Source organism: Vanessa cardui, chromosome 21 (genome assembly GCF_905220365.1).
Source record: "Vanessa cardui chromosome 21, ilVanCard2.1, whole genome shotgun sequence".
Classification (NCBI taxonomy): domain Eukaryota; kingdom Metazoa; phylum Arthropoda; class Insecta; order Lepidoptera; family Nymphalidae; genus Vanessa; species Vanessa cardui.
Window position 1 is genome coordinate 356,806 of NC_061143.1, and position 22,533 is coordinate 379,338.

Genomic DNA, 22,533 nt, shown 5'->3' on the forward strand with positions numbered 1-22,533 from the left:
TAAGTAGTCACCACCCTCATAGGAATTATTAAAACAAATCATTCGTTACATGCCGAAGCATCACCACCCTTGGGAACCAGGGTGCATACATAGCATCTTGGTTCCCAAGGGTGGTGCCGTATTTAGACAATTAAAAATTCCGTGAGCAAAACAAATAGATTGTTTAGATATAATAATAACACGTGTACTACAGGTAAATGTCTTTGTCAAAAATCGGGTCATTGCGGCCAAAAAGATATATGTATAAATTAACATACGGAACCAAGGCTCGCGAACAATTAAACATATATGCACAGCGAGACGCGCGACGAATGGAGTCACAGCATGCAGCGCCACGTCCGCTCTCATCTTAAACCTGGAGGCTGGTAGAATGAGATGCGTCGCAAAAAGATAACGAAGAGTTGATGACCAGACGAGTGATCTCCGAAGCTTCTCTCTCCTTCACATTTATCACGTAAATAATTTTCGGCTGCATTATAAGCACAGCTATATGTGGTAAATTTCATTAATATGGTAAATTTTATAAAGTATATAAATAAAGTGTATTTTGTTTTGATTTGATAGACATATCGTCCTCTTATAAGTTGACTTCAATTAATTCTTATAAATCGACTTCATTTTTGTTTTTCGAAGAAATTAATACTAAAATCGTGAAAGAAAAATTTCAATGTTCTTGTAAATTTTGGATGATGAAGAAAATGTCTGTCGTATTGTAGACAAACAATAATAAATACAGTAATAAATACTTAGTAACAGTAATAAATACTTCTGCTACTAATTTGTTTGTTACATTGTAGCATCATGATTTATTATTAATATCTTCGCAGTGTCCACCAAAAAAATAAAAATTCTTGAGTTAATTAAAAATATATTCTGTTATTTCGCACAATTTAAAGATCGCTTATGTATTTATTTATTAATACGGCTTACTAATTAGAGTGTATACACAAACTTAATTACTAAAATAATTAATACAAAAACGTGAATGGAAAATATTCGACACGGAAAAAAGGCACATATTTGTATTGATATTTTGTGATGGAGACAGATCGGTTTTTATTGGTGTGTCTGTATAGACATGAGGAAAAGACGGCGCTCATAATATCAGTCCTTGATTGACTTCAATTAATACTCAATCTGAAGTGCAAAGTAAGGTTATACCAATAGCTGTTACATTGGCCACGTTTGACGGTGAGGTTGACCAATTGCCGTTAAATAGAGAGTAGTATTTTATGGGACCAAATACCTTTAATTAAAGCCATTCATATATTTGTCAAAGCATACTTAAAATCGTCTTCTACAGTATTGAATTAATTTATAGGACTACCAGTGTTTCGTAATGTAGATATACCGAGAAGAACCAACAAGAAACTTAGAAGTTATCTTTTGCACCAATTGACTCATGAGGGTTAAATACATTCAAAGCATCGAACAATAATTCCGTGTTAAGTATTCATCTGTTTAAAATATTATTTATTTATAGAAACTAGCTGCGATTCCTTCCAAATTCTATCTCATCGCTGAGATCAAAACACCGTAATGTGTCAAGTATATTAAAGTATTTCACGCTTAACATGCCAAGCTGTTCCCTACATTGTCTCCTAAAGCGTGATCGTTTTACGTCGCCGTAAAACAGACATGAAGCGAACAGATCGCTCCGTTCCAGGTCAACAACATTTCTACGGAATAATTCATGCAAAACATTTGATATTTCCTCGTGATATTTTCATCGGTCGTAATAGTGAGCATTAAAGCTTTACAAAACAAGAGGACGGCGGTCGAATGTGTGCTGGAATGGGTTAGGAAAAATAAAACAATCGTAAGAAGTATTATGTCTGAGATTTGTAATTCAAATTGAATCGCATTTTTATCGTCACTCGTGTCTGGTGAGGCTCAGTCTGATAACTGTGTGTGAACCATGGACTCGGTATGAATATGCAACTTGGGGCGCGGAGACAGCTTTTTTATACCTTTTGAGATCACACCTATAGCTTCATTACTGAAAATTTGGCTGAGTCAGGGAGTGATAAAATATAATCACAATTAGAGCACATGAACGCATGCATGCTAACCACAGAGTGGCCTTGACCATTTCAGCAGCAATGAAAAACACATGTTTCTTTTTTCTAAATTAAATAGGTATGTATATGGCCCACCTGGTGGATGTGGTCACCATGGCCATAGACATTACCGAGTATTAAAAAAAACGTGTTCTAATCTGGACTCCTCCCACTTAGTTACACATAAACATTTTATAAGAATGTTAAAAAAATTATATAGTATATCCATTGCCACTGTTCCATGTGAAGTCGTCGCGCAGGTATTGCAGCAACTCTACAACACGGAAGCGCCACCGCGTCCTCGCAGTACAAAGGGTTTCGGACAATACAGTCTCGAATCGCATCCAAATTCGAGATCATTTGCTAAAGTCACACAAACAGACGGCGATCCTTTTGTCCGAATAAAGTGGGCACTCCAGGGCTGCGAGCGGCCGATGCGGAAACCGAAACGATAAGAAACACATAATGCTGGAGTAATTTTAATATTAAATAGCTTCGCTCGGCTATCTGCAGCGCCGCTGGAATAGACGCCATTCTTTAAGTCCGAACGAGCGAGATAACCTCCCGTATCGTTTCCATGAATGTAAATTTAGCGAAGTTCCGTGTGGTGCGACCCTTCAAGCTGATTGCGTTTTATCTCAAGGTCAATAAGGGCTTTTCGTTGGCAGTGAATTATTATAGCAAACATTCAGTTCATAAGCCTTTGTTTATTGATATTTCAACGTTGTGTCCTCTCGAAATTGTTTATTTAACTGCATTTTCCCGCCTTCGCGAACTTAAGATTGATAAAACTTTTTTATTTATTCTATATATCGTTTAATGTTTATCGTGCATAGTCTAGCATAGTGAGATCTCGCAATATTTTGCAAGCGGAAACAGCAGGACGAAATGTTTCCATACGAGGAGTTGACCTAAATGTGCTACTTTATGGCGCTCCCGGCTCCCGAGAACATGGCAGCCGAGTGAGCAGTTTGACGTGTTATCGTTTCAATATCTCAGGCCATAGCACGACAGCGCCGTCCTCGCGCCGTCAGTGTTCACGGCTCAATCCGGTGGACGCGCCCACGCCCGTTATCTGACTTACGAGCGCGGTCCAGTGTTCGTCGTGTTGACTGCGTGTGCGCCGCCTCGAGTTACCTTACAATCTGGATACGCTAGTTCATTTTTATATTTCCGTCTATATCTACATAATTTCAATATAACTTATTTTGCATATTTGTAAAGCTCTAGCAAATATATCCACCAACCCGCATTGGAGCAGCGTGGTGGAATATCCTTCTAACCTTCTCCTCAAAAAGAGAGCTGTTCCTCAGCAGTGGGAAATTTACAAGCTGTTATTATTATTATTTTATTATCAAATATAGCTACTCATTCTAATTTTGTCCAACACATTCTCTTTACCTTTAGGATTTATGACAATAATATATTAAAATCTTATTAGTATTTTATGTTACAACAGTAATTACAAACGATGAGCTTAGCCTAGTGCATTCCATAATGACATCGTCAAAGAAAGCTTTTAATAGAGCTTTTGTCATTGATGCCTTCTCCGTAAATTCTCAGCTCGGGCAGGTCTGTAAGTGCGAGTTCCTTGCGAGCTGAATGAACCTCTTTATTTAGTTAATCGTGAGACGTTCGCTCAGATCGTGTCTCCGTCTTCGTCTGTGATTCCGAGAATTACTTTATTTTTTGCATTTTATCAATAGATTTTATTACTTTTATTGTAGTTATGTATTGCATATTACATTTTATTAATAATTTTTAATTTAATAATATTAAACTAATCTCATAATTAGGAAAGTAAACTTTAATATATTTAATAATTTATTGTACGAAAGATTACCAACTGTATACATTTTTACCAATTTTTTTATAACCTATTCTACATATGTGAATAAGGGTTGTCGTAAACAACTTTGCACAATTACTTTCCTTGCAATTTCGAATAGCTTTTGGGATGGTATAGAAAATCGTTATGAATACACGGTTTTCATCAATAAACCGAGTTATTGTAGAGGAAATTTTAGATGTAAAAAACATGCATATTATATGATAGTAGACACAAATTTTTCAAGAGAAAAAACGAAAATGTATAAAAAATCAGTACCAATCAATATTAATAATTTGCAGCCTTACCAATATTGACAACAGTTTGCCAACAACATGTCACGTCACAAAATAAAAGGACGAAAGGCCAGGTTAACACTTTAAGAGATCCCTGCGGACACTAGGCTTGTATTAAATTGTCACAATCAAACAAAATTGTCTTGTCTTACGTCAGTTTTTCATATAATTAAACTCATATTTCTATCACACGAGTCAGATAGCTAATAACTTAATGCCTTTTGAATATTCATTTTATATAACAGCTAATTGTGAGGCGCTTGACCAAACAGTATTTATGGTTATTTCGTTTAATCGTTGATTAATAATTTGTAATTAGTTATTTACTTTGAATATTACTAGATTTAAATATATATGTAATATAAAGAGCATTGGATGTTTATATTAAGTATAATTATCTCTTTTTTCAAATACTTTATCGTAATTAACGAATTTCTTACTTATATTTTAAGGGTTTCAGCGTTTGTTGATTTGTTTAAATCGGAGAGAGACATATTAGAGCATCGAGATTGAGTTGTTTTATTGGCAAAGAGTTCCTAATTGATTGGATGCTGTTCTATTTTGAATAATGCAAAGGGAACTTCGTGTATTAAACTTCATTGTTATATATTGCCATACTGTGCTCGACGAAAACATATATGATCTATCTATTAACACAACAAACACTATTATAATAATCCATATCGAAGAGATTATAAAACTTTTAATACATACAAATAACCGTGGCGTTATTGTTAATCTGTTTATGACGCTTTAATGCCCGTCTTCGCTCTCCTCCGAGTTGTATCGCGTCAAGTCTGAAGGGCCCTTTATTAAATATTTATAGTGTTATAAATATTAATGAACAGTAATATAAGAGTCTATAAAACGCAATAAATTTGTTTAACTTGTAATAGATCCTTTCCAATATTCGGTTTGACTGTAACATGTATTCTGATGTGGATTTCAAAATGATTTCAAATGCAGTTAGTATTTAAATTATTTATACTATATCATAAGTGTGAAAGTAGCTTTGTTTGTCTGTCACTCTTTCACGACCAAACCACTAAAACGATTTTGATGAAATTTTACATGAAGCAAACTTGAAGGCCTATGTCCTTCATAGGCTAACTTTTTGCCTAGCATATGATACACAGCCCCTTAAACGTAAGCGAAGCCGGGAGTGACAACTAGTATTATATAAGCTTTATATGTGTTTTGGTAGATGATATAGACAGCAGTTATTGTCCTACAAAGGTTTTATACACACAAGAATAAAATTGAATAAATAAATAAATAATTGAAAACTATAAAATAGTTGAAATCACCTGTGTAAAATCTTAAAATAAACATACATTTTAAATCAATAATTATTGATTTCGATAAATTGTTTGAAGTTTGAGTATATTATTAGTTGATCCCTACACGCGAATCATAACTGAATTCATCGTTAACTCAAATACAGTTGTAATTCGTTTTGTAAAATAAACATTGCGTTAATTCTTTGGATAAAGTTTAACTGCGTCGCTATTCCAGTACTTAGATTATACAGCAGTAGAAATATTGATATTCTGTTGAGAAATTTTGTAAGGCTCTAGTCTTGGGCGACAAATAACACCACTTCTGCTTCAGATCTGTCCTAGTGGCCTTGACTATATTGTTACGTACGTAATTAACTTTTCTTATACATTTGACAAAAGACTTCAGACGTAAAATGTGATTATCTAGTAGTCACCTGCAGCTTTGCTCGCTTTTAGGGTGTTGGTTGTCATGTATTATGCAAAAAAGTACAGACAGACAGACAGAGCTACTTCCAAATTTATAGTATTAAGTAGAGATTGGATAATTTCATACAATATGCATATAATGTGTTAGAATAAACCGAAGTGGTTAGACGTAAGGTTGCACAGCGTATTCCCGTATAAATTGAAAACGTAGTGAGTGCAAATCGTGATTACAGAATCACTGGTCCGTTATCAGTCGTCGTTATCTCGATAGCGGCCGGCGCCGGGGAGCTCTCAGCAGGCTTCACCCTTCAGCGGAAGAACTCGGATAATGCGCTGAGGAGATACGCGCACCGTTAGCCGAGTTACATTGTTCGTGTATATTTATCTCCCTCTTAACGCATGGACATAGCTTATGTATTTCTGAGACAAGCCCCCTTCAACTCCATTCCGTGTGAAGCGTCTTTAATAGAACATAATTACTAAACCTCTCTTCACATTGACTATAGATAATAGATAGCAGTGGGATTTAAGGTGTTATGATTTCACTAATACATTTGATCAAGATAATATAGTGCAATTCTAAAAGTATAAAGTTTGAGTGCCGATACAAATCTGCTGGTTTTACATAAGCCCAATGATATTCTAATAAACACATATGTTATACCCATACTAAACAACAGAAAAAAGTGTGCCGCGCCGAGGACCGTTTATTTTAGTTTATTTTTACATTTCGTTACAAGTAAAAAGGATAGCTTGATAAAAACAATCGGTAAAAGGGATAACTAGATGTTTTAATTACGCAAAACTTATTACTACATAATTATGATGTATTATAACGTATTACTACGTAAAACAACTAAAGGCAAAGGTCCCAATTAGGACGTTTTCTAGTCTTCACTTTTTGCGCGTTAATAACATATCTGTTTACTACAACATCATTGCATAAGTCTATCATCGGTAACAATTTAATAGAACTGAGCCTCTATTCGGTTTTATTCAAACGAAAACTCAAAAAAGATTTACGTGTCGTGTCACCAAACAAACATTCGATTGAGTTACTTTTTAAATAACTCGTACAGTCGGCGCAATAGATTCTGAACCAGTCGGTGCGTTTTGAAGCTTTCCTGTTTGTACTCTTGTTCCCTCGTGTACAGCTTTCACTTGTTTCAAATTCCGGAGTATGTTAATCGTTGATTATTAAATATGCACATGACATTAAGTGCAATCGGTTACTAAAGTGTTTCGAGAAAATAAACATCTAACATGTATGGAGACCTTACGAGTACCTTTTTATTATAAATAAGTATTAATGTTTAATCCATTAATTTCTCTACATATTCTTGTAATACAAATATTAATGCAAAACTAGACTATGCTTAAACACTAGACTAGTAACTAGAATACATAAAAAAATACTAATTCTTTATAAAATATTGGATGATTCTATGACGTATTGCAATAGGGTATTAATAAAGATACACACTTTCTTCCTTTACTTTTATCATCCGTTGCGAGAGTAGTATCCGACGGGAGATCTTTTGACGTAGAATCAGGCATTATTGCTATTCAAGCTCAATCTCAAGTCCAGACTTGCAATGACAATTTTTCGAATTATTTTCTATATTTCCAAAACGACCCTCGTGATCAAATCAAATCGAAATAAACTTTATTCAAGTAGGTTTTTACAAGCACTTTTGAATCGTCATTTTACAATTAAGTGAAGCTACTACCGTTTCGGATAGTAGATTCTACCGAGAAGAACCGGCAAGAAACTAAGTAGTTACTCTTTTTTAAAATTTAAAAAATACAAAGTCATGTTAGTATACAATTATTTAAATTAATATATTCTGCTTGGAAGTCAACAGGTATTAATCTCTTAAGTATATACCGCAGTTAGTACAATTAAATTTAAAGGTTATCAAAAAAAGTTAAAAATTAATTGAAAAATTAATAACTTTAAAGATATAACTCAACATTGTCTTCTTGTCATTCGGTTAACTTGCCTGTTCAGGTATTGTTACGCGCATTTAAGGATAATAGAAACACACAAATAAACATATTCTCTGGTACCAGCGACTTCCCTCTTAACCTTTATGAGGTAAGTCATCAATAGTGATCTATTCATCGCGTATGAATATCACACCTTTGTAACACACACCTACAAACGAATTACCGAATATTTCATCACAATTGGTTCAGCAGTGTCATTGTATAGAATGACTAGTGTCGTATTAATACTCGTACACAGCTACACGTTGCGTGTACACAAAGCTTTATAAAAATACACAATGCAAACGGATCTCGCAAGTGCCTTCCAAGCTCCGCTCCCGTCAGCTGACGTCAGATCGAGCGCGAGATGAAATTCACAAAGTATTGTTTAATTGCGATTGGACAGTTACGAATGGCCGTGTTTGCTCGTCTAAATCACTCATACGTCCGCCGGCGGCGCGCCTGCGCGGGAGATAAACTAATGATACTTTAAAATCCATACATAAACGTTGCCGAAGTGGCCCAGTGGATGAAACTGATTCATATTAACCGATGTTCGTGGGTTTCAATCTAGGCAAGCGTTACTGATATTTCATGTTCTTTCAATACCCGACGAGTACAATTACATATCGGATGAAAATCATACAAAAATCATTCGAGCAGTGAGGTGGAGTGCCCCTAAAACATCAAAATGAGAGGAGGCCTTAGCCCAGTAGTTAATTGGACAATTACACACTGTCTCACCGATGGCTAAATTTAATCGTATACATTTTATAAATAGTGTCGGAATCCAATATTGAAGAAACAATTACAGCTTTTAAGGTCACAGCGTTTGCTACTAACGCTCTTGTTATAATGCTTTACTTTTTTGCAAGTTCATTGATAAATGATATAAAGATGTTTTATGTAGATAACCCATTTATATAAATAAATATAATTTTATAAATTTCACTCTTTGTAAAAACAATTAAGTTTTCGAACGGCTTTAAAGATTTTGTTGAGAAAATCTTTCATTTAGGTGACAGTTTTGAAAAATCTACAACGTTAGTGAACTACATTTCGGTACCAGCGCCAAAAGAATATGCAAAATTTGAGCTCGTTTGCTGCTGTTTTAAAATTCAGTTGCGAGATTGAACCCACTTTATGTAAAATTCACTAAAAGTGCTGGCAACCGTTTGAGTTGAGTGCGAACCCAACTCAAACGACTAATTAAGCTGTAAGCAAAATATCAAATCAAATGTAAATGATTATGAATTTACATTTGAAACGTTAATGAGATGCGCTGTGTGGACATCGAACATCTTCAGATACTTGGCAGATATAAGCTTAAAACAGTTAAATGACGATTCAAAATGGCCTGTGAAAGCCTATTTAAATAAAGTATATTTTTTGATTTTAATTTTTAAACTGTATTCGACAAAAATTTGTACTGATGGTGTATAAGGACACACAAGGCACGTGTCCAATGTAATCAAATGTAATTATGTTATATTATAAGTTGTAATGTTAATTATAAGACAAACGTTTGAATTAAGACTTTAGAAAACGGCTACGTGACGAATTGTATCTGTGTTAAGATCAGTAAAAGCGAATGACTTTTTATTGGCTTTAAATTGAAACCTAGGACGTTAAGAGGTAAAATCTAAGAAGCTAGCAAAATTAACAACAAAGAATTCCAATTTTATATACAAGAACAACAATAGTACAAGTGAGATAAATATACTCTTGAGTAAGTTACAGTCGATACAAAAATAGAATTAACACTGTGTCTAATTACCTGTATAAGTACGTATGTGTTTAACTTAATACTGGTCTGTGCGTCTTTGAATCTAAACGGAACCGGTCACAATTTAAACAAATATTTAACATCGACCATCGATTTGAATCATTCGTTTCGCCATTAACGTAAATTATTATCAAAAAAACACACATGACATATGTAAAACTAAAGGCGGTGTATACACTTGGGGTCCAGTAATGGGTTTTTAAACTACTTCCGGCTTCGGTTTGACATGTTCCAGATTCTTATTATTCCAAAACAAAGTATACTTTATTCAAGTAGGCACTGTAAAGAAGTTTTGAAATTTCGTTTTTAAATTAAATTAATTTTAAATCTTCTACCGGCTAGAAATGCAGATTTCACCCTGAAGAGACTCTATTACTATTAAGTAATTATTATTTTTATTACAACATACAAATTAATTCAGTTAAATATTAACTAAATTTAAGTATCTCATATAAAAATTAACGAATCCTAACACCACGCTCTTTATCGTCTAAGCAATCTTGTATGCCTGGTTTAGTAATATTTTATGATCTTAGGTTACTTTAATAAATAATGTTTGAAAGCAATCATAGTGTGAAAGGGGCTTTAAGGGAAGGTGTATTAATAGCGTTTAATGGTAACACCCGAGGTGCCATAATAGTTGAGGCGGTGGGCGGCGGCGGCGGATGGAAGAATTTTGATTGAGTTCGTAACAAACGACACTCGAAGATTTATCGATTCGACAGCGTGACGTAACTACGCGTAACTGCTCGGAATTATGTAACCCTCAGGCCTCAGACAACACAGATTGGTGCACGCGACTGTGCTCACATAGACGAAAAATTTATTAATAATCCTAACTGAAAATACTAATTTGAGATCAATAAAAATATTCAGGGATACATCCCTACCATATGAAATAAAGTGGGACTACCAGTCGGCGAATTCACGTAAGCATTAATATATCATGAATTAAAAGTTAGCGGACTGAACCAAAGGCAAGACATTATCCATTTCATTTGTAGACAAGGCAAATGTATATTTGACGTTACCAATAATTGACTAATATGTCTAAAGAATTCAATTTAGACGTAGGCAAACTTTCAAATTGCATCAACAAGTCGAATGCAATTTGAATTTTTTATTAGGGATTTGTATACCGAATGCCTTCTAATATCCGCTAGCAAAACGAATCGTTTCTTGAAGAATCATTTCTTCAAGAAACGATTCGTTTCTTGAAGAACCTAGAACCGAATGAAGTAACCGAATCGTCACAAAGGTTGGCACTCGAGTCTCAAAGCGGTTATGTTTCATCAGTTTCGGAAATGTCAGAAACGAATTAAACTCGGCCGTTGTTTTGACGTCAGTCTCGCCTTCAGATGTTACAACGATACAAAAGAAATGATTAACATGTTATGAAATATCTCCTAAAATCTGTTACTTAAAATTAATTATGTTTTAAATACAGTTAGCGAAAACAAATTAATAATAAAACAGATTGACAATCTTGTACGCTGACGATGGCAGTGAAGCTGCAGCTTTGTTCATAAAAAGAATCATATATAGCGATTGAGACCAAGACTTACACTAGACTGGAAGATGAATGAGGTGCTTCCTGTAGCTGGTGGAAGCGAATTTGATCTCTTAAGCTGCCAATTAACGGTGCAGCATCCACGTTGATCTGGGAACAATATGCATGTTTACAACATCATTATCAGTATTATCAATTTTGGTGTCTATATGCGATACTATGTAATCAGTCAAAACACTAAGATATGTATTATCTTAAAATAAAATTAATCGAGGTCTCTCTAGGCAGGGAAACGGTAGCGATCGTGTGGCGCCCCCTGACGAGCAAATGGGCCACCTTATAATAAATGGACACCAACGTCCATAGACAACCATTCTTTACATCACCAATGGTGCCACCATTGGGAATGTTATGTCCTTTGCGCCTGTAGTTACACTAGTTACCACTACCGCTGGTTTTTAGTTTTAGTCCTGGGCATCAGCGAATCCCACATACCCCCCACTTCACACAGTGAAAACGCGTAATGAATTATTCCAGCGCAAAAAAAGTCAGCAATACGGTAACATGGCGCTTTCTTTCCATGTGTTAGCGCGCTTGTATGCTACATTTTAATGTCCTTAAGTTAAGCCACTGTAGCTTAATATAAATATAAATATTGATAGTACCACTACCAGGCGCGAGATATTTACTAAGTTATTATTGAGTGTGTGTGGATAAATAATTGCAGCACTCGCCCTAACGTTTTCTTTACTCAATTTTCGATTATCCTAACTCAAAGGTTGTCTGCGAGAAACCGCTAGGAAGCGATAGCACCGGATTATGTACTGCATATTATGTTTCTATGACTCTAATAGTTACGAGATGAGGATTATAAATTATTATTATCTTAGCAATTTAAGATTCGAGAGGAAGTTTCATATAAATATTTGCGAACTGTTTTTGAGCATAAAGATAAAAAATGTTATATCAAGTGGTATAGCCTTGTGAGCTATCCATAGTATAATAAAAGCCATTGAATTTTGTTTTATAATTGATTGTTCCCGGGGGGGTAATCAAGACAGTCCAGTAAAAACGGATAAATCAAAAACGAACGTTTTCATTTGTAGCAGGAAGGCGAACTAATTGACCACCAAATCACCACCGCTTATAAACATTCGTCTTTAATAAATATAAGCCAGTGTTGCAACCATCAATGCTCCGCCAGCATGGATGGAAGTTCTGTATCGTTCCACTGGCTCGCTTCACTTAACTACCCGATAAGGAATAACATCGTGAGGTTTCCTGCCTGTATCGTTTGTAATTCTGCCAAGTGAATCTTGGAGCTGCGTAGTTGGATAAGCTCTAAGCTTTTCCGTTTTCGTTTCGTCCATAGCGTTTGTCGATTATTGTATGAATAGTGATCCGCCTATGATAGTGATATGAATAGTGGATTCGCACGGGTGATACAAAATATACTACAGAATGTCTGACTGACTTCATTGACGATCTCTATAATGTGTACAATACTGTTATTTTGATCTATTTCGTAGGATTGCAATTTGCAAATTGCAATGTAAGCGCAAAAAAATTTGTTTATTTACGACATCACTTTAGAAAACTCTAAAATGATCGGTTTTTCTCTACTATATTGTACTATATATTTAACGCATTAAAATCCGTGGCTTAATTTTAAAGACCTAAGCATACATAGAGACAGACAGCGGTAAGTGATTTTTTTTATACTATGTATTGATGCAAGATGAAAAACCAATGAGACATGGCATCATCGTAGCTGAGTGGCTGTCACGGCAACACGTGGTGGTGGTGGCTACGTGGCGGTTTGCTCGTGCGAGCCTATGACTGTTTCGTAGTCTCCACAGTAAGTCATTGTTTCGAGCCTATAAAAAACTAGTTGCTTCTTCGTTACGATATATCCGCTAATTGTGCTTAAAAGGATCACAAACACTTGAGTCAGGAGTTATATCCGCGGGGCTAATGGCTCGTGTGTATGTCTTATGATGCGTAATCTCGTTAAACTTGTTTGTTTCGTTTTAGCTATATTTTAATGCTCTTACGTAATACTAAACATATATTCAGTTTAATATTTACGAGTAAATTGGTATACTGTATTGTTCTTGTATGTTTTTATAACTCATAGCCTAAGAAACAGATAGTATGCAAATTAGTATACTAATAAGAGACAACATTACCACGCTGTTCCAACGCGGATTAAGGATTTCGCATTAATCATTGGATTTGAACCCGAAGCACTAAACTATCTCTGCTTTTAACCTCTCAGAATCGAAGGCTCTATTTGACTGTCGAACATGCAGTAGTTGTAGTTCATAATCGTGCTTATTTATATCAATGAAATTGCTATTTAACGCTTGTTCGTGTAAGGTTAAGGTGAAGATTTCATTTAGTCTAGTTATGTTTATGTTTTAATGAAAACGGGAAAAATGGCCATCTGATGATAAGTGGCCATGACTACTCAGCATTGCCCATGGATATTGGCGCTGAAAGAAATATTAACCATTCTTGCATGACAAATGCGCCACTAGCCTTAGAAGACTTTTTATATTGTGCCAATCCTGACACTGGCTCCCTCGCCCTTCAAATACTAGAGTATCTGATGAGTATCGCCTCAGACAGACTTGCACAAAGCCCTAACACTAACTCTAGCGTATAAAATGTCCATTAAAAAACTATTATTTCGTGACAAAAAAACCGTAATACTGATCTGTCTCAATACTTTCTCTCCTATTGTAAATAAATTTTAATAATATCGTCGTCGTCAGCGATGATAACAAAAACGACGGTGAAAACAACAACAAAAACACAATTGTAACACGTGCATTGACTTAGTATGGACTTTTATGTTTTTTCCTATTTTATTTTAAACATACATTAAGAGATCTAGCATTATATTAAACTATCAGAGTACTAGCATTCATCGAAAAAAATAATGATCTAGTTACAAAGAATGGTAACTCTTTAGATTCGTACATGAATAATAAAGACAGACAAATATGTAAATAAATAAGCATAATATGATGTGAACATATTTATTACAAGCGAAGTAAATTACGCTACACGTTATCTCGCGGCGAACGCGGCAGACGCAGTTACTTTAAAACATCCATCTAAACTTATTACCCCAAAGTTCAAAGGTGAACTAGATTACTTGAAATACAGTAAGAGCCATTACGGCTGTGTCCCGGATTATTTATAGTCTCCCTGGAATCCCACGGGATCATCGGTTTAGCGGTTAAGAAGTTCACTAACAGTAACGCTATTCGAAATCTCGTTAATAGCCCTCACCACTTAATGAGGACGGTAAGCGCTAATAGATTTGCCACTTCATTGACGTGCATTTGAGGATCGAGATTCTGGTGTAAGTTTATCGTCAGCTCGTGTGTTTGGAGGCACAAGGTGACAAACTCTGCGTTTGTACTTACCACCTAATAGTCATTAATTCTCACGACAAACAGTTACACGTATTGATAATTGGTTAGTCAAGTCCTATGTTTATACAAATGGGCGCGTAGTCAGCATAAGAAGTGTTTTATATTTCTTCAATTATCCTTGTCAATAGACGAAGGTGAAATCTTGCTAACTAAAAGAAATTCACAGCGATCAATGGCAGCCGATATTAAAATAAAACTGTTTTTAATGGATAAAATTTCTTCTACATTTAAAATGATCAGTCATACGAGGTCCGCGTAATGCTTAAATGTGATGACAACTACTTAAATCAAAATAAATTGTATTCAAGTAAGCTCTTACAAGCGAGTCTGAATCGACAGTTCACAAGATTACATTGAAAGCTACCTCTAACTATCCAATTGATATATAGTATTGCTCGAAAGAAACTAAAAACTACATTGATAATAATTAATTTAGCGATTCTGTATTTAATAACAAAACAGCTCGCAGGGAGATAAATCTCCGACTGTTAACTGTCCGCGAAGTAACTCATTGTGACAGTAAACATGTAACTAACGCTACTAGAGTTACAGAGAAAGTCTGACTGTTGTACAGTCGGGTGCAATACTCGTATTATAATGCAATTCCAATTAATATACGAATCTTGTTTAAAAAATAGGAGTCCATTTTTCAAGAATAGAAGACACTCGTGTTATGTATGGTATGTTGGTCGCAATCACCACTTTACCACATCAATTTCCATCTCTTATTTTTCTCTTTCTATTTTTTTGCGGTTCAAATCCAATCGACGTGTAAACTCAGCTGATAAGCTTTCATGTGCTTAATTTCATGTCGATTTTGGAAGAATGATGGGGAATGAAAACATTAAGTGTTAGATTATGATTCGTAAAAATTCTGCCATCAAATCGATGGTAACAATATCTGGAAAAACGTCTGCAAATTTCCCCCACAAGTGAAGCACTATCGGGCTGTTGCTTGCCTTCATACCTTAAAATGTAGTCTTATAAAAAATACGAAACTTTTTGTTTATCTTAAATCTGGTTTAAGGTATTCTTGGAATATGTGGTAAATTACATACATCGGCATAACAAATACTACAAAGTACTTGAGCTTACTTCTATAAAACATAAATGGGTAGGCATATACCTGTATACGTTAGTAAATAGGCTTCCATTCAAGACGAGAGTACTTAACGCGCTAACAGTTCATAATCTAGGGCATTAAGCGTTATAATTACGCAGTAAATAACATGTAAATACTCGCAGCTTTTGAGCTGATTGCACACTTTCGTATTTATAACGTAAGTAGGGTCTAAATCTCGTATCGACTGTCCGCCGTGACACACAGACACAGTGACTAACCCCGGTTGAACAGTACGGTTCGCGGTCCGCAGTATCGCGTTACGACGCCCTCGACTGAGCACCGACGCTCAAGTATTATTCGATTGACTGTTTGTTTAATAAACCTTTATTTAACAACAACAACAACCGCCTGTAAATTTTCTACTGCCGCGCCAAAGCCTCCTGGAACATATTACGTTGTTCCAATGCGGGTTGGTGGAAATACACATGTGGCAGAATTTCTATGAAATTAGACACTTGAAGGTTTACTCAGGATGTTTTCCAGCACGAGATGAAAAACAAACACAAATTAAGCACATGAATGTTCAGTGGTGCTTGCCTAGGCTTGAAACCGCAATCATCGGTTAAGATACACGCGTTCTAACCACTGGCCCATTTCGACATTTTTATTTAACGTTACCTGGTAATATGTGGGGAATTAACTGTACAACTTCTTTTGAAACTGCTTTTACATAACTGTTTTGAAGTACAATTTTGCAGAAAGTTTATCTCAGAAGAGCAAGTTTTGGAGATCTTCAATCAGAATCACTCGTATATTCTTGTAGATAACTGCCGGATAATATAACGAGCCATTATTTACCGTGCAAATTTAATCTGTCAAATATTAACAAAAATTATAAGCATTGGCCATAATGAGGTGAGATAAATATTTTGTGTATAACAAGTATAATTCTATTAGTTAAAAAATCTACCACTAGATGGCGGTGTATCATATAATAGCAAAACTGAATCGCGCTGACTAGATGTTCGCGCGCCGAATCACCCCGGTCCGTCGCGCCGATCGGAGCTAAGACCTTACTTCATAGGATCATTTCTATAGTAAGCTCTTCACGAGATCAACACATTACGTGTGATCGTACCAGTCGCGATGAGGAGACGTGGCGCGGCGCCCTGAGCGTGAGGCGGGCGACGGCTTCGGCCGCCAGCCCTCGATGATCGTTCACTCCTCTCTATTGGGGAGCGTGGGGCGCTGTCGCTGTCTGAGCGGCTTAATTAACAAACACTAACAAATTTCAAAGTATAAATAAAGTTAAACTTAAAGAAAGTACAACTTGCTTGGTGGTAGGGCTTTGTGCAAGCCCGTCTGAGTAGATACCACCCACTCATCAGTTATTCTACCGCCAAATAACAGTACTCACTATTGTTGTGTTCCGGTCTGAAGAGTAAGTGAGCCAGTGTAACTGCAGGCACAAGGGACATAACAACTTAGTTCCCAAGGTTGATGGCACATTGACGATGTAAGGAACAGTTAATATTTCTTACAGCGTCATTGTCTATGGGTGATGGTGACCACTTACCATCAGGTGGCCCATATGCTCGTCCGCCAACCTATACCATAAAAAAAAAGTCAAATTCCATAAAACTTCAGCATATTTAATATGTGGAAAAAATGATATAAAATGTAAACGAAAATTTGTCAGTACTATAAATAACATTATGAATATGAGCATATCTTGTAAGCAATAAACTGAAAATTTCATAAATTCGAAATAAAACCAACTAAACTTAAACTAAAGATATTCTTCTCTGGATCTTCTCTGATCTTAAACGCGTTGATGACAGTGTGTCTCATAGTTACGTTTATCTTCTGTGCCTATAAAACCATTGCTGTTTTATTTGAACTCGCGTCCTACAAGAACCGCTGAATATTTTGTACCATTATCATCGGCAGGTTTTTGGGTCAACATAATACATGACATGTATACTTAACTCACTACATATAGCCATATCAGTCTGCTAATTCACGTTATTAAATGTTTCAAAACTATCTTTTCACAGCATCAGGAACTCTTTAGCACATAAATATACGGACAAACTGTTAAACGTAATCCTACTATATACATACATCATTTTATAATAAATTAATTAACGTAGATAATAATACAATTATGTAGTTTATCAATCCAAGTCAATCACAAGTTGTTATAATTAGATAAAAATTAACTGAGCTGGTACGATTCCAGCGTCGAAATTCGAACGCGGACCCGTCCGGTGAGAAACCGAGGAAGCCATCACTTGATAATGAGATGCAAAACAAACAACTATCGAGCTGGTTCTTATCAGAGACACCAGATTCATATGATTGTCATTCTAGTTCAATGAGTCCCTTGACCCTGTAGAGTTAATGTGCCGCTAACGGGTCCACGAATCATGAAATTTTCCGATACTAAATATTTTTGGAAAGCCAAGAAAAGAGGACACCTCTGGAACTTGTTTTACGATGACAGGTCAGTCACTTTTGGATTGTTTTGTAAAATATAACTCTTCTTCAAAGTTTACAAAACCTCACTCAAAAATTAAATTTATTTACCAACCTTATATAATTATTTTATGTTAACTTTCGAGAGTCGAGATATCCCAGTGGTTAGAACGCGTGCATCTTAACCGATGATTGCGGGTTCAAATCCAGGCAAGCACCGCTGATTAAAGTGCTTAATTTGTCTTTAAAATTCATCTCGTGCTCAGCGGTGAAGGAAAACATCGTGAGGAAACCTGCATGTGACAAATTTCATAGAAATTCTGCCACATGTGTATTCCACAAACCAATTGGAACAGCGTGGTGGAATATGTTCCAAACCTTCTCCTCAAAGGGAGAGAAGACCTTTAGCCCAGCAGTGGGAATTTACAGGCTGTTGTTGTTGTTGTTTGTATGTTAACTTTACAGGCAATATCCAAAGAGCTATTGTTAACTAAGCGAGGATATCTCTGTCTTTAATACTTAACGATACACTTCAAAATTTTGTATTATTATAAGCGAAATGCTAAGCGTAACACCACCTGCATGGCCTGGGAATAATTATCTGTGAATTCGTAAAAACTAACTAATACTGGAATATTCTAATTTTTCTCCAAGATTAAATCTGTCAAAAATGTTTCGTTAAAAGGTGCACTGTTACTTTAATCTCATTTGTAGATATTTAATTAAGTCGCTCAATCGTGAAGTTCATTCACAGCAGAGCTTTAAGTTCTATAATTTTACGCCAAGTTTTAACACGTTGGTCATAATACACCTCACGTATTACTCTTACTAGTTCTATCCATTAAAGGTTTTTGTTTTTTTGTTTTTATTTTGTTTTTATGGAATAGGTTGGCGGACGAGCAAATGGTAAGTGGTCACCATCACCAATAGACAATGACGCTGTAAGAAATATTAACAAATCCTTACATCGTCAATGCGCCACCAACCTTGGGAACTAAGTTGTTATGTCCCTTGTGCCTGTAGTTACACTGGCTCACTCACCCTTCAAACCGGAACACAACAATACTGAGTACTGTTATTTGGCGGTAGAATAACTGATGAGTGGGTGGTACCTACCCAGACGGGCTTGCACTAAGCCCTAACACAAAGTAGTATTATTTTGTTACATTAACGCCTAACAAGAAAATATTATTTACAAATTAACATAATAGTATTCAATTTAATAGATCAAAAACACTACGAAATAGTTCATATTTTTTTCATTATTTGGTAATACCAATTAAACTGACATTTTTGTTAAGTTCTCCTAAACGATGTACACTCATATAAATGCGAGCTGTACGATCGTTCACACACTCGGAGTCTAGCTGCCCCCCATATATTACTGCTCGTTAAACTGTTACTCCTGACCAAGATATCCTAATGACAACTGTTATCTGAATGGTGATTATGGCCATTGCTCGGATATTACTCTTGTAACTCGATCAATTTCCACTTTCAAATATTTTTGGTTCCGTAATCTGTCACTTTAAAATAGTGACAAACTTAAGTTTATAGGACACATATAATAGAATACAAGTTTTTGGTATCAATTTATAATTTAGATTAAAAGATTACCAATTTACTTTCGACCATGAAACCTCTAAACACAAAATATTATATTTAACTTATGAAGTATATAACACATAACAGAATCATTTTAAAATTATATTATGGTTTTCCATTGAATGCTAAAATTTTCTACACAATACAATAGATTTAATATATACTTAAAAGACTTAACTGTTGCGGTGGTGAAAATAGGGATGTTTTAAGTGCAGCAAAATATAAGACGTGTGAAATCATAAATATATCTTGAAATATTACTTATTTTATACAAAGGGAAGATAAAGGGGGAAGATTTTTTACCATAAGTAGCTGCCGCAAACTATTGTTTACTTATTGTAACTTAACTATTTGCGATAAGAAGATTAACCGGGGTGAACTAAGTGTCATGAAATGCGATAAATTATCACAATTATCTACTTTTAATTGCTACAAAACGAAATTCCCAAAAAGTTGTACATCGACGGCGTGCGTCAACGTGAAAATCGTGTCACAGTAACAATATAGCAAACAAGGAAGAAAATTATTCAATATTCGTAATAATTCGTAACGATTCAATATTTGCTTGTGTAAATGTATTTTTATTTCGTCATTCACTTGTCAGCGTAGGGTATTAGCCTGATATTAATCTAGACTGCAGTGCTCATTGGCCTAGAAACCAGTCAGGTGCGATTGGCAAAAATACCAAGTTGACTGGCGCTAGGCCAATGCTCGACATCGATCCTGTCCCAGAATGTTCATTGTTCAGTTGTTAGTTGGGTAACATTGGAAATACCAGTTACGGCACACGGTTAAGCTTACGTAAAGTAATTAGACTCGTACTTAAGATAACTTCTTAAGTCGGATTCAGATTTCAACTTAATGCAGCTGTATCTCATGATCTTCTTACTCGACTTAATTAAGATTTTAGATTTTCATAATAATATATTTCTAAATTAGGAATATTAAGTGCATATATAATAAAAATGTCATCTAATGTTACTGGTTCTCTTTTACTTAAAGTATAACTTAGATTGCTTTGATATGTATCTGTTTAAGTTACAAACAACAAATGTCATAACTGGATCCAAATATAATAAAGTAATAAACTTTCATTTAAATAAATCGTATGATTGACATAACAAAGAGTTTTTTTCAAAACCATCAGAAGATCTAAACAATTTAAAAAATATATGGTCGTGAGTTAGGGTACAATGGTAGTGGCGCTAAACGCTAGGTGGTGGAGTAAGCGTGCTGAATGGAGTTACGTGATTGATTGTGATACCTGCTACGACTCGCAAATAATGTGCAAATAATAGAGTGTGAACACTGAACTGGCCGGGGCTGGCGGTAAGGCGGATTGTCTATTTGCACAAAAACATACGCTGTGCAGTTAGCGATTCAAAGGCGGAGTTTGATTTATCGAGTGGTGGATACTACGAGCGGAATAGCCTTATAACGAGAAGACTAATGCTCATTTTTTGTATAAGATGAAAAATAAATTCAAGGTATAAGTAAGATGAGTAAAGTAGGAATGTACTTATATCTAGCTAGACTATAAGATTCGTATACTTACCTATGAAATGCAAAACTAGTTTGATTAAAGAACTTAATATAATATTGAATATATATTCTAAAGCTTATACTTCTGATCAGAATCCGTCCGCTATGTTCTTAAAGCATGCACTGAGCCCTGCAGTCGCAGTCAGAAGTGATTAATAGCATCCTAAGCAACGTAGTGGTTACCGTCTGTCGACTAATACGAACATTTACAAGGTCTCGTTCGCACTGGAGCGGAGGTCTCTGATTGCGTCTGATTTGTCACGATAACGGCATTAGGACGCGCAGTATCCGTAATTACTGTAACGAAGTGCGATAATTGATCAGCTTTGTGGGTCAGCCCTAACGAGTTTACTTTCACGAGAAAAATATGGAAATATAGGGGTAGTATTAGTCTTAACAGCTAATTAGATTATGTTAAGTGATAACGATCGAACGATACAAGAATACCGCATCCACAGTGGAGTTAACCAACCAAACTTAAATGTATTTCAAACTTTCAAACGTAATTCATCTCGTGCTCGGCGGTGAAGAAAAACATTGTGAGGAAACCTGCATTGAAATTCTGTCACATGTGTATTCCACCAACACGCATTGAAACAGCGTGGTGGAATATGTTGTGGAGGCCTTAGCCTAGCAGTGGGAAATTTACTAGCTGGTTGTTTGTCATACTGCGGAGCCTAGTCCCGATCAGGAACCAATTGTAATTCAAAAATAATTTGCAAATACCGGAAACAAATATTATTCGTAGAAAGAACTTCTGAGTGATCGTAATCAAGAGAATAATCAGATATTTGTGAAAACAATACCATAAGTTTCATCGTAAGTGGAGATAATTTGTATCTCCTTTAAGCTATATCTTAGTGAAACAATACAACTAAGTATAATACTATCATTTATTAATGATCTTTATTGCTGTATATTTAAAGCCGGTTTTCAATTGCACTTATATTATGATTGGATTACCCTACAGCGCATACAGCACTCGCCGTGTGTAACGCAAGTGTTGTATAGTGCGCCTCGACGCTCGTAAACCCTGTCCGCTCTCAGGAAATGTAATAACGTTATAATTATTATTCGTTTCTTCTCGTCCAGGTAATGGAGATCGCTGGTGTTGAAAAACACACCGTGAATAAATTTGAAGGCTTATATCCTGAACCTTACATGATCATAACATTATTATTAATTCTTATTTTGTATAAGTGTTTTTGAGACATATCAAACTAT

At 35.4% G+C, this 22,533-nt stretch overlaps 1 protein-coding gene and 1 non-coding gene across 4 annotated transcripts in view; both read left to right on the top strand.

The window, feature by feature from the left end:
- The window catches only part of LOC124538868 (calcium uptake protein 3, mitochondrial), an 80,684-nt gene that overhangs the window by 44,047 nt on the left and 14,104 nt on the right, over positions 1-22,533 (top strand). The gene's annotated exons all lie outside the window — the stretch shown is intronic.
- On the top strand, positions 16,752-16,951 carry LOC124539122. The gene has a single exon (XR_006967007.1). It is a non-coding gene; the product is annotated as a small nucleolar RNA U3 (small nucleolar RNA).